Below are 12,671 nucleotides of genomic sequence, written 5' to 3'. Positions count from 1 at the left end.
CATTGCCATTATGCAGTAAAACAGCTTTAAGACTCGTCTTCGATGAATCAATGAACAGTCTCCATTCATCTGGATCGTGAACGATGTTGAGGGCTGCCATCACACCATTGATGTTGTTGCAGGCTACAAGATCACCTTCCATGAAGAAGAATGGGACAAGATCCTTTTGACGGTCACGGAACATGGAAACCCTAACATCACCTGCCAGGAGATTCCACTGCTGTAGTCTGGAGCCCAACAGCTCTGCCTTACTCTTGAGTAGTTCAAAATTCCTGACAAGGTCATTCAGTTCACCTTGTGTTATGAGGTGTGGTTCAGAGGAGGAGGATGGGAGAAAATGTGGGTCCTGTGACATTGATGGTTCAGGACCAGAAGTTTCATCCTCTTCCTCTTCCTCGTCTGACTCAAGTGAGAATGATTCTGGTGCATCAGGAACCAGCAGTCCTTCTCCGTGGGGTACTGGGCGTATAGCTGATGGAATGTTTGGATAATGCACAGTCCACTTTTTCTTCTTTGACACACCTTTCCCAACTGGAGGCACCATGCAGAAGTAACAATTGCTGGTATGATCTGTTGGCTCTCTCCAAATCATTGGCACTGCAAAAGGCATAGATTTCCTTTTCCTGTTCAACCACTGGCGAAGATTTGTTGCACAAGTGTTGCAGCATATGTGTGGGGCCCACCTCTTGTCCTGATCTCCAATTTTACAGCCAAAATAAAGGTGATAGGCTTTCTTAACCATAGTGGTTATACTGCGCTTTTGTGATGCAAAAGTCACTTCACCACAAACATAGCAGAAGTTATCTGCACTGTTCACACAAGTACGAGGCATCTCTGCTCACTTTGGCTAAATAGAAATGTGTCCCTTTGCAAAATCAAACACTGACAAATAAGAGAGCACGACACTGTATGATTTCTGGAGCTGATATAGGGCAATTTGTTCAGCAGAGTGATGTAAGCTTCATTATGATTGCATCATCCATGACTTCTAGGAATAACATGATGCAATTCATATCATGTATGACGCAATACCAGCTTCAGATTGCATCATTCATTGGTTTGCCTAAAAAGCAAGTACTGTCCAAACCCAGTCATAGATTTATTCATAGATCCAGTCAAAGATGTATTTTAGTCATTTCTGGTTTAAATTGAGATCCCTTCCCTTTATAACTCACTTATCCTCCGCCATTTCCAAGTCAAGGGTCGTATATACTGACCCAATAGCATATCTTGAAAACTAGAGCCAATCAACAATTTTAAGCATCATTTTCATTCTCAGTGACCCAGAATTAGTAAAGTTTGACTACATTTATTTCAGAAGCATTTTGGCTGTAGAGCAGTGTAATACATTGCACATTCTTCTTATTTGTCTCTTGGTTTCTGAGCCTTCAGAGTCTACTTGGGTCATGTTTGCAGGCTTTTCTCCAGAGCCAGGAGGGCACAAAACTTGACTTTCATTTAAAAAATAATTCTTACATAATTCCAGAAGTTGGAGGTTTAAGAAAAACTTCAGCTACCATAGGAGTTGGCAATTCAGTGCCTCGTAGAATTGGATCCGAAATATGAGTGGGTGGTACGCAGGGAGATTGGAGAAAAAGTTACCCAGATCTTCAAAGTCTATTTCAAGACAATGTTTTCTTTATGATTTTTGACAAAAAACAACAGTCAAAGTCTATTATTTATTTTTATCCTATGTTGCCTAAAAGGAGATACAGTAGCTTAGGGTCAAGGCTTATACAGTTTTCCATGCGGATCTGAAAATGTATGCTGTAGTCTGCTGGCCTGTCCCTCACCCAGGGAAGGACTGACACCATCTGAATCATGCCCTGATTTTAGGGCTTTATTTATGGGTGGTACTGACAGTCTTCAGCCAACCCCCACAAATAAACAGTTGAACATAAATCCCAACAACTTAACCAGGTCCTTTCCCCTGAACCAGGGGCTTCCTTGTCAGAGTGTCCCTGAACCCAGCAGCTCTTCCCCCAGCCCTCTTATAGGCCATCTGCCTGGGAATCACCCTATTCCAGAGACTGGCACAGGAGCCAACCTGCTTTCTGCAGTTGTCCTCCTTCCATTGAGCTCTTTCAGCCTTTATAGGAGTTGGATGCTCATCAGGCAATCGCTGACCACTTACAAACTACCAGGCCCCAACCTGTTCTTAACAGGGCTCCACTTCAGGATAGGGCTGGCTGGTCCCACATCCTTATAGTGGCAACCCCCTCTGTTACACATACCAAGAGGTAAATCATGGAATGGTAATGAATTAATTTTGTTTGAGAGTTTCATTATATTGGTGTTTCAGCCGTGAAAATTATTTCTTTGTAAACAGCATGGTGCCTCATTTTAGTTTCATTATGTACAATCTCTCAAATATCTGAGCAAGAAAGAATCAGAAACAATGTAAAATAACTCTGTCCAAGTCATCGTTTGCTTGGTTTATCTGCTGCCACATTATAGAATGTTTCTAGTTGAGTTCTCTTCATTACCCTCTGTGAGTAGGAAATTGGGTTATTCAATCCCTTTCACTCTGTTTTATATAATTTAGTACAAACTTAATATTATTTTTATTATGTGTCACCCTCCAATTTCTAGGTAAGCTCCATAGATTTGCATCAGTAATTTTAAACATCTTAATAAGATCTTAAATATAAAAATCAGTTTAAATAGGGATTCCACAAATAGTTTCAATAATGTTGTCAAAGCCACTAGCTCTGAACAGCTATTTTTAAAAATAATCTTCTACATTAGTTATTTTAGCGATATCAGGAAAAATTGAGTTTTGGCAACCTTTTTTGCCTAGAGTTATGCTCCTAAATCCACATTTAGGCACTCGGACACTTATAGAACTTCTGAAAATTGGGCATTTTTATTTAGGTACCCAAATATGGATTTAGGAGCCAAAGCCCTGATCTACACACTTTTTGTTTGTTTGGTGGTATAACTATTTCAGTTAGATGTGTAATTTTTTTTCTAAAATAGTTATACTGGTACAGCCCCTAGTGTGAATGCAGTTACACTACTATAAAAGTGCCTTATATCGAGCTAGCTTATTCTCCTTCCCATCTGGTATAAGCAATACAACTTGTGTGTGTAGACAACCTTATCTTTAGTCACCATGTTTGAAATTTTTGACCTTAATTTTTACTAACTTTCAGATTATCTTCTTATTTCTAAACCTCATTTGTTATCAAGGATGATTCACAGATTGCAAAGCTGAATGACAAATAGCAGTCATCCATCTCCTACATCTGGGGGCCACAAATACAAAATTTGGCCTTTTTTTGACTGCTTCCCTCTCTTTCTTCCTTCCCCATTAACAATACTTAAGTCTTGTCTGTGCCGAATCTCCAACAAGTTATTGCGGTCTAAACCACATTCTCAGACAGATACGTGGATAAACTGTTGTGCTGTACCCCCCAGATTCAATTAAATGAAGAAATAGAGCTGGGTATCATTATCATATTAACCTCCTAGAGTTATTCAAATAGCTCAGTTATTTTCTATCTATCCACCCCTCTTCGGGTATCAGCATGTGAACAAAACTTCTTGCTCAGCAAAGCTAACTCAGCATATGACCTTGATCTTTATCCATGCCATCCACCAACACAAACAGCAAAGGGATACGTACATACCTACAAAACACTTCTAACATATACAGATGTTGGGCCAAATACATCCCCATTGTAATTCATTATGGAATTAGAACAGGGAATTATTTGTCCTGAAACAGAAATTAAAATAAATGTTATAAACCATATTTAATTTTTGTCACTCTATATTTCAGAGGCAGAAGCTCAGTTTCATTGATATTTCTTTTCTTTTTCTCTACCTAATAAGAAACCAGTAGAACAGTCAATTCCTGTGTTTGTTGTATCATCAACCTGGGGCCACAGGGAATGCTGCAGAATGATGAAGCAAATCAGAGTCCAAACTAATGACTAAAAACTGTTAAATTGTACACTCTCTGGTACCACTAAAAATACTTGAGGACACTAAACAACAAGAAGCTCATTAATATTAGAACACACAGGGCACAATACATCAAAAATAATCAAGAATCTAGAAGGTGAAAACCTCATGTAGTGTATTTCTTTATAATATTAGCAAAGGCAATAACAGATGCTGTTCAAGCCAACTTTTAATTAAACCTGACAATGCACACAAAACATTTGATGTGGTAACAATCAACACTAATACAATCTTGTTGTAGAAATATCCTCAAAAGCATTTGATAGTTGAGCTGGATTGAAAACAATGAAATGACAGATACACTACTAATCTGGTACTGTGGTGACGTCTATAACCTTTTACACACAGCGGAAGGATTAGTAAAACACAAAGAATCACAGTAGCTATTTTCACATGACAGGCTGTAAATGAATGGAACAGAGATGTAAAGATGGATGATAAAATGAGTGAACAGGTACACTGAATACTTTATATTAAGAATGTCATTGCTTTTCTTATGCTATGTTATTGACACTGCATTGTTAATACTGTCTAAAAGAGTTCCTATTTGATATGCAGTGGAATTACTGAAGAAATCTAATAACTAGAGATAAATCTAACTTTAATACTGGGACCATACATGCAAAATGATGTGTTCTAAATTAGCTGTTACCACTCAAGGAAGAAGATCTTGGTGTCATTGTGACAGGTTTCAGAGTAGCAGCCGTGTTAGTCTGTATCCGCAAAAAGAACAGGAGTATTTGTGGCACCTTAGAGACTAACAAATTTATTAGAGCATAAGCTTTCGTGGGCTACAGGCCACTTCTTCGGCTGCATAGAATGGGACATATATTGAGGAGATATATATACACATACAGAGAGCATGAACAGGTGGGAGTTGTCTTACCAACTCTGAGAGGCCAATTAAGTAAGAGAAAAAAACTTTTGAAGTGATAACCAAGATAGCCCAGTACAGACAGTTTGATAAGAAGTGTGAGAATACTTACAAGGGGAGATAGATTCAATGTTTGTAATTGCTCAGCCATTCCCAGTCCTTATTCAAGCCTAAGTTGATTGTATCTAGTTTGCATATCAATTCCAGCTCAGCAGTTTTTCGCTGGAGTCTGTTTTTGAAGCTTTTCTGTTGCAAAATTGCCACCCGCAGGTCTGTCATTGAATGACCAGACAGGTTAAAGTGTTCTCCTACTGGTTTTTGAGTGTTATGATTCCTGATGTCAGATTTGTGTCCATTAATTCTTTTGCATAGAGTCTATCCGGTTTGGCCAATGTACATGGCAGAGGGGCATTGCTGGCACATGATGGCATATATCACATTGGTAGATGTGCAGGTGAACGAGCCCCTGATGGTATGGCTGATGGGATTAGGTCATATGATGATGTCACTTGAATAGATATGTGGACAGAGTTGGCATCGGGCTTTGTTGCAAGGATAGGTCCCTGGGTCAGTGTTTTTGTTCAGTGATGTGTGGTTGCTGGTGAGTATTTGCTTCAGGTTGGGGGGTTGTCTGTAAGCGAGGACAGGTCTGTCTCCCAAGATCTGTGAGAGTGAGGGATCATCTTTCAGGATAGGTTGTAGATCTTTGATGATGCGCTGGAGAGGTTTTAGTTGGGGGCTGAAGGTGACAGCTAGTGGTGTTCTGTTATTTTCTTTGTTGGGCCTGTCTTGTAGGAGATGACTTCTGGGTACTCATCTGGCTCTGTCAGGTTTCACGTGCCACTAATACATTTTAACGTTTTTAGAAGGTCTCTCTCTATAAGTCTATATATAATATAAATAAACTACTGTTGTATGTAAAGTAAATAAGGTTTTCAAAATGCTTAAGAAGCTTCATTTAAAAGTAAATTAAAATGCTGATCTTAAGCCGCCGACCTGCTGAGCCCGCTGCCAGCCTGGGGTTCCGTTCACCTAGGCCGGCAGTGGGCTGAGTGGGGCCTGCAGCCGGAACGCTGCCTGGCAAGGGGCCGGCAGCCAGAACCCCAGGTTGGCAGCGGGCTGAGCGGGGCCAGCGGCTGGGACCCCAGCTGGCCAGAACCCGAGGCCAGAACCCCAGCCAGAACCCCAGACCGGCGGTGGGCTGAGCGAGGCCGGGACCCCAGACCGGCGGCGGGCTGAGCGGGGCCGGCACCCTAGACAAGCAGTGGGCCGAGCGGCTCAGCCCGCTGCCGGTCTGGGATTCTGTCTGTTGGCTCCTGCCAGCCAGGGTCCCAGCTGCTGGCCCCGCTCAGCCTGCTGCCAACCTGGTGTTCAGGGTGGGGATGTGCGGGGTCCAAGAGTCAGGGCAGTGGGTGTGTGTGTGGGGGGGGGGGGCTGGGGATGTGTGGAGTGTGCAGGAGTCAGGGAAGAGGGCTGGGGGCATGTGAGTGGGTGGAGGAGTCAGGGATGGGGTCGTGGGGGGGATGCAGGGGGCTGGAGTGCAAGGGGGGTGCAGGGGTCAGGGCAGAGGGCTGGGGGGTGGGCTGGGATCAGGGGGGGTGCTCCTTGCCCCCTGAGCGGCTCACGGCAGGGGGCTGGAGGGATACGCCCCGCTCCTACCCTCCTTCCCCCTTCCTCTTCTTCGCCGCCTTACTGGTCTGAGCAGCGAGGGCGCTGGAGCTGCTCTTCTCCCCTCCCTCGCAAGGGCCATCGGCGGCAAGGAGGGAGAGAAGGCAGGGCTCCACACAGCACGCTGGGGGAAGAGGCGGGAGAGGGGGAAACTTGGCTGCCAGCGGAGCCTGCTGTACAGCAGCAGCCGGCAGGAGCAAGCTTGCTTCTACCCCTGCCTCCGCCAGAGAGAGCAGTAGGTGGGGGGGCGGAGAAGCGCGGGCTGGGTCGGGCAGGATTTATAATGGCACGCTGCTGCCTGCTGGAGTCCGTCTCAGCCCGCCGCTGGGGTTCAGCAGCGGGCTGAGCGGGACCCTGGCAGGCAGCAGTGTGCCATTAAAAATCGGCTCGCGTGCTGTCTTTGGCACACGTGCCATAGGTTGCCGACCCCTGGCCTATGCCTTAATCCAGCTGTGTACAGACCTTTCCCAATCTCTGATTTTCCCTTTGGCCCCTATTGGATTGAGCTTCTCTGATGTCCAACAGTTTACCCAATAAAGAGGAAAGTCCCCTAGTTATGTTGAAAGGATCAGTCCTTTCTTCAAACCATCACTGTTTTTGTTGTTTTAATCATGTTCAGCACTACAATTGCTTCCAAGGAACCATGAAGGGTTATTCATTTTCATAGTGAATAATAATTTTATTATGTACACTTTAGTTATTATGAAAATGATTGGCCTTATTCTGTTCCTAGTTACACTGATGAAAATCAGGAGTAACTGCTTAGGGGCTAATGGAGTTAAACCAGCGTAAAACTGATATAAGTGAAATCAGAATCTGGCAAACAAGTCCAAGAAATACTAGAATAATTATCATTGTAAAAACTAACTAACTATTAAATTTCTTTCACATTTACTAAACTGTTATTTAAATCACCATTAGCTAAAATAGAGAAGGCCTGTTCTGGATGAGAGATTAAATTACTTGCAGTATGCATGCAGTCTTTGAAAGTGATTGTGCTCCCCTTTCTATCCTCCTCTTTAAATGACACCAGTAAAACTTCTCTACAAAATAAATAAGAGAAGCAAAACCTATTGGAACAAAGTCTGCTCTGTTACACTCATGTAAATCTGGAGTAACTTTATTTATATCAGTGGAGTCTCTCCAGATTGACACCACTGTCACACAGAAAGTAATCCAAGAGGCTGCTTTTTCTTAAAGATACAAATTGAACTTTTGGGCCACTAACTTCCATGTCATGTAACACTCACATTCACAGTATGATGTTTTTTAATCATATGGGTATTCCTTACTCATGCAAGCCTCCCACTGCAATTTCAAATGAGGAGAACCATTTGTACTTTAAGCATCTTCAAGTTATGTAAAGGTCATTTATTGCAGCGATTCTCAACCATTTTCCACCTCAGATCCCAAAATGACTGGCATTTTCTTGCTATGACCCACCCAATCCTACAATTCTTGTGGCTGCAAACTATTATGGGACTGAAGTCTGGAAAGAAACCACAAGTGGGTTTTGTTCCTGAGTGGGAATTCTGGGGCTTTTTTGGTGTTGGTTGGGCTGTTGCTGAGGGATGGTGAGTGAGAGCTACATTGGGAAGGTTTGTGGATGGGGAAGGAGAGAGTCAACATGGGTGTGGTGCAAGTCTGGTAGGTGTTGCTGATGGTGGTTGAGGGGGCTGACTTAGGGGCTGACATTGGGCTGAGGGTGCTTGAGAGAGGTGTGGCTGATTCTAGCTGTTGTGAGTGCTTTTCTTTTGTCCTTTTCACCTGCCCACCCAACACTCATCTCTGGGAAACTGGCTTCAAACCTTCTGAAGCACCATTTTTCCTGCTCTAATACAGAGTACTGGTGGGTGGCGAGAAGAGGTGAGGGATGAGAGCTTCTCTAGGGTTGGGTTTAGGGGCGGATTATTGGACAATTTCTCCAGATGAGTCACATTAGGCTTATGCACTTAAATATGTAGGACTCAACTCTGCACTCTGCTACCCAGCAGCTATCACAGTACAGTTTGGGAAATCAGCTGAAGTTCCTACGTTCATGATCCAGCACAGTTGCTTGTTTTTAAGGTAAATGATTATGTGATTTACATACTGGAGGGCTGTAGCAAGCCCATATGTTTTATATATAAAAATCTAGAACTGTACCTTAAAACACCCCCTGGGATAATCTGGGGCTTGTGTACATGGGAAGTGTAGTGAGACAGGGAGTGGCTCTACAGTATACCAGCTTGCCAGGCAGTAACATCCCATTTGGACACAAGACTTCAGTATGTTGTAGTAGTGTCCACATGGGGCATTACTGTGCGGCAAGCTGGTGCACGATAGATTCACACTCTGGCTTACCACGCAGTACCTTGTTATATAGGCAAACCCTGGGTCTCATTCACTTAATCAATGCCGAGGTTCCCGGCCAATGGGAGCTGTGGAGCCAGCACTCAGGGTGGGGCGGGGACAGCTCACAGAGCCCCCTTGACTGTTCCTCCACCTAGGAGCAGCAGGGACATGTCACCACTTCGGGGGAGCCACATCGAGCCAGGTAGGAGCCTGCTAGCCCCACGCCAACCGGACTTTTAATGGCCCAGTCAGCAGTGCTGACCGGAGCCGCCAGGGTCACTTTTTGATCGGGCATTCCGGTCGAAAACCAGATACCTGGCAACCCTAACTATAGGACTAAATTTTCTCAGAGGAACACATATTTTCTAGAGAGAAAAATGAGCATCTGAGAATATTGTGCCATGAATTATATTGTCGTACATAATAACTACTGTATTACCAAGGTTTCCAATGTCTGCTTTGTGGCCTAAAAGGAGTAGGTGGTCTGAGACCAGGCCCTATTGGACAAGTATTTACATCTGTGGCAGAGTTGGAGTAAGCTAAGGCTAACTCACAGCTCTATGCTCTGTAAGCTTCCCAGCAGAGGCCTAATTTGGGAGATACTTGATTAAGGACTGTGTGGTTAACCAGTTAACAAGGGGATTCAGCTCCTCTGCTGGGGATGGCTCAACAGGAGATGGAAAGGGAGAGGGTGAGGCTGAAAGGAAGGGCAAAGAAGCCCTGGATCTCAGAAAAGTGTGATTTCTCCCCACACCTCTTGCCTTGTTACCTTAGGAGTAGGCAGGAGCTTGGGGAAAGCTTTATGGTGTGGGGACATGAATTTACTTGTATAAGACATTGTAAATAAAGCACATGGTGTTGACGCCCCTACAGGGGAATGTGTGAGGACTGTTTGCAAAGAAGAACATATGGGGAAGGAGAGCCCACCCTATGACAACATTGCATAAACCACTATTATAGTTGTCATTAATTATCATCCTGGTGGGCTCAGCAAAGAAACCACAGATTGAGTGGACATCTCAGCTCCATAGGTGATCCATCCAGGTTAGACCCGAGGTATATAGGCAAGATGGAGTGGGAAGCTAGCATTTCTGGTATCCATGCTATACTTGATCTATGATTATAAAAGAGGATTTAAGTCTTGTATCTTTCATGGGCACTGAATTTACGCAATTGTTTTTAAATTACATTTAAATTTAATCTGGTGTTTTGTTTACAGTAGGTATCACTATCTTCCTTTAAATTCTTCCTCTTCCTTTCAGGCCTGGGTTCATAAACAAATATTTTGGCCTGATGAAGGGTCAGCGAACCTCACCAGTCATTTTACACTTGTGAGCATTCTTAGCAAATCCAAAGGCTTAATCACATGAGTAAAATTAATCAATTGTATAAGGGATAGGGCCCTAAGGATAATATAAATTATACTCTGACATAATTATATACTGTATTTAAATCCATACATACCCTCTGTATCAGTGAAATACTTACCGTTACATATGCAAGGTACACAGGGTTAAAAATGGGTAGCTTCAGAGTAAAGAAATAAATCTCTGAAAATCGTAAAATTATCTGGGCCCTATGGAGCTGGCAGAATTTCCCTTTTGAGTAGAACTCTGGCTGTACTGCAAGAAGAAGAGACTTTATGATTTGTATATTTAATCATAAATAGTCTCTAACAAAATGCCTGGTATATTGTGTGGTTGTTAAACACCAATTAAATCATAAAATGTATTGAACATTTTACAGTAAGATAAAATATGATGTGCAGCTGATAAAACAACATCAATATTAACCACATTATAAGTGAACAAGATCTATTTACAGATAACTTCCAGATTCCCAGGGATGTTACAATTTATGTACACAGCTGGCTTGAATCCTTTCCCTTCCATTTCTGGTTTTTGTCAGGCTGAGTGCTAAATTTTTGAAGGGGAATAAGTGTTAATTCATTATCCCGTCAGTTCTTTGTCTGCTTCCACAACACAGAGGAGATTTTTCATCATGCTGCTCATTGTATAGGGCAGCCTTTAGAAAGAACCATTTACGAGCCTGATTCTGCTCAAACCAACAGTCTCAATTCTGCAATTGTATCCGTGTACATAGACCCATGTGGAGCCCGACTGATTTGAATGGGGTTGTGCTGGGGATGGGTGGGGAGGAGGAATTCAACTATGTGCACCTGAACGCAGGAATAAGGCCTAAATCAGGCATAATTATGCTGAAATCCATCACACCAACAATAAACTGGTGAGAAGTGCTGGTTAGGAAAAAAAATCTGGAAAATGTTTTGTTTTTTCATCTGAAAACTGAAAGCTCCAAAAAATAATTTTTTAAAAAAAATTTAGTTCAAACCCCAACATTTTCAGCTAAAAATTTCCAAAAGTTTGTAGCATATTTTTGACCAAAAACTGCTGAAAAAATGTCAAAGCTTTGGCTGAAATCTGCTGAAACTTTCAGGTTAAAAACTGCCAAAGATTTTCAGTTTTTGTAATTTTTTTTTTTTTTTGTGAGGAAAACAAGACACTTTCCATGAAAATTTTTATTTAATCAAACACTCAAATTTCCATTGAAAAAAGTTTCAATGAGAAAATTTCAAGCACTTCATGGGTGAGACCAGAATCAGGCACCATCCATTTGCACCTACTTCTTCTTTAATTGCTTTGGGAAAAACTGTGACCCTCCTTGTGCAGCTGTACAAGGTAAAGGGCCATACCGTCAGCTACACATAGTGCAGCTCACAGTATGGGAGGAGAAGCAGGCCATATGGAGCCACTACCATTCTCCTATTCTTGCAGGAAGAGAAGAAGGGGCGGGCAGTGGGTGGAACTTTGATTCCACTCTCAATGCACCATGCAAAGAAGCTATGCTGATGCATTGGCAGATGTACACTGTGCCAAATATAGATCTGGCATGATTTATTTCCTCCCCAGAGTAATAGGGGGACCAGGAGAGAGACTGTGTCTTGCTAAGTCACAATCTCCCTTCTGGGCTGCTCCAGAAGCAGCAAGAGAATGGTTGCTTCTTACTCTGGACAGATAATTAACTCACAATCTAGTCCTTATAGGTTGATTGTCAAATCCTTTGTGAGGGGTTAAACTGGGTTAAACTCATCCTCCAGCTGTAGCTTTCACTTCTCATGTACCATACATACACAAGGTTATCCCATGCAGATTAATATAGGAGGCTTACAATTTTACTTCATAAAAAGTTGAAAGAAATCTTTCTACTTGTACTTTAATAATTTTTTAAAATGCAGCACATCCTACGTAAACAAACAAGCCTATGTCATCTTGAATATAGGCATTTATGGTAATTTAATTTGCATTGAGCTTGCACATTTGCATTGTATTTTAGGAGGAGGTGGCCCACCACAGTTTTTCATTATTTAGACATTGGCTAACAGCATTTGAAATGGTTTTAACAGAGAGAACTAGAATGTTGCAGTGTCCATACACTGGCTACTGCAAGCACAACATACCTTGCCTCCACTTTCTGCACTGGTTTCCTATAGAATATCCAGTCAAGTTCAAGCTCTTGGTGTTTAATCTTCAAGGCAATCAAATGCCTGGGCCTAGCCTATCTAGAAGATTACCTAAAGCTCTGGGATGAAGACTCCTGAGGCACAGTAGAACTTTCTACCAAAAGGGAGAAGCTTATCTTCAGGAGACAGAGTTTTCTCAAAGGTTGGTACATGACTGTGTAGAACAAACTCCCCCAGGAGCATCACAGACCTCACCAACTTCTGCTCCAAGTACAACCTCCACTTCTTTGACATTGCCTTCTCTCATATAAACACAGTATATGTAAAAACCCCAAACCAACCTTA

The sequence above is a fragment of the Malaclemys terrapin genome, chromosome 2 (genome assembly GCF_027887155.1).
Source record: "Malaclemys terrapin pileata isolate rMalTer1 chromosome 2, rMalTer1.hap1, whole genome shotgun sequence".
Taxonomy (NCBI): domain Eukaryota; kingdom Metazoa; phylum Chordata; order Testudines; family Emydidae; genus Malaclemys; species Malaclemys terrapin.
The sequence above is the reverse complement of the archived record's forward strand: the minus strand, read 5'-3'. Positions refer to the sequence as shown.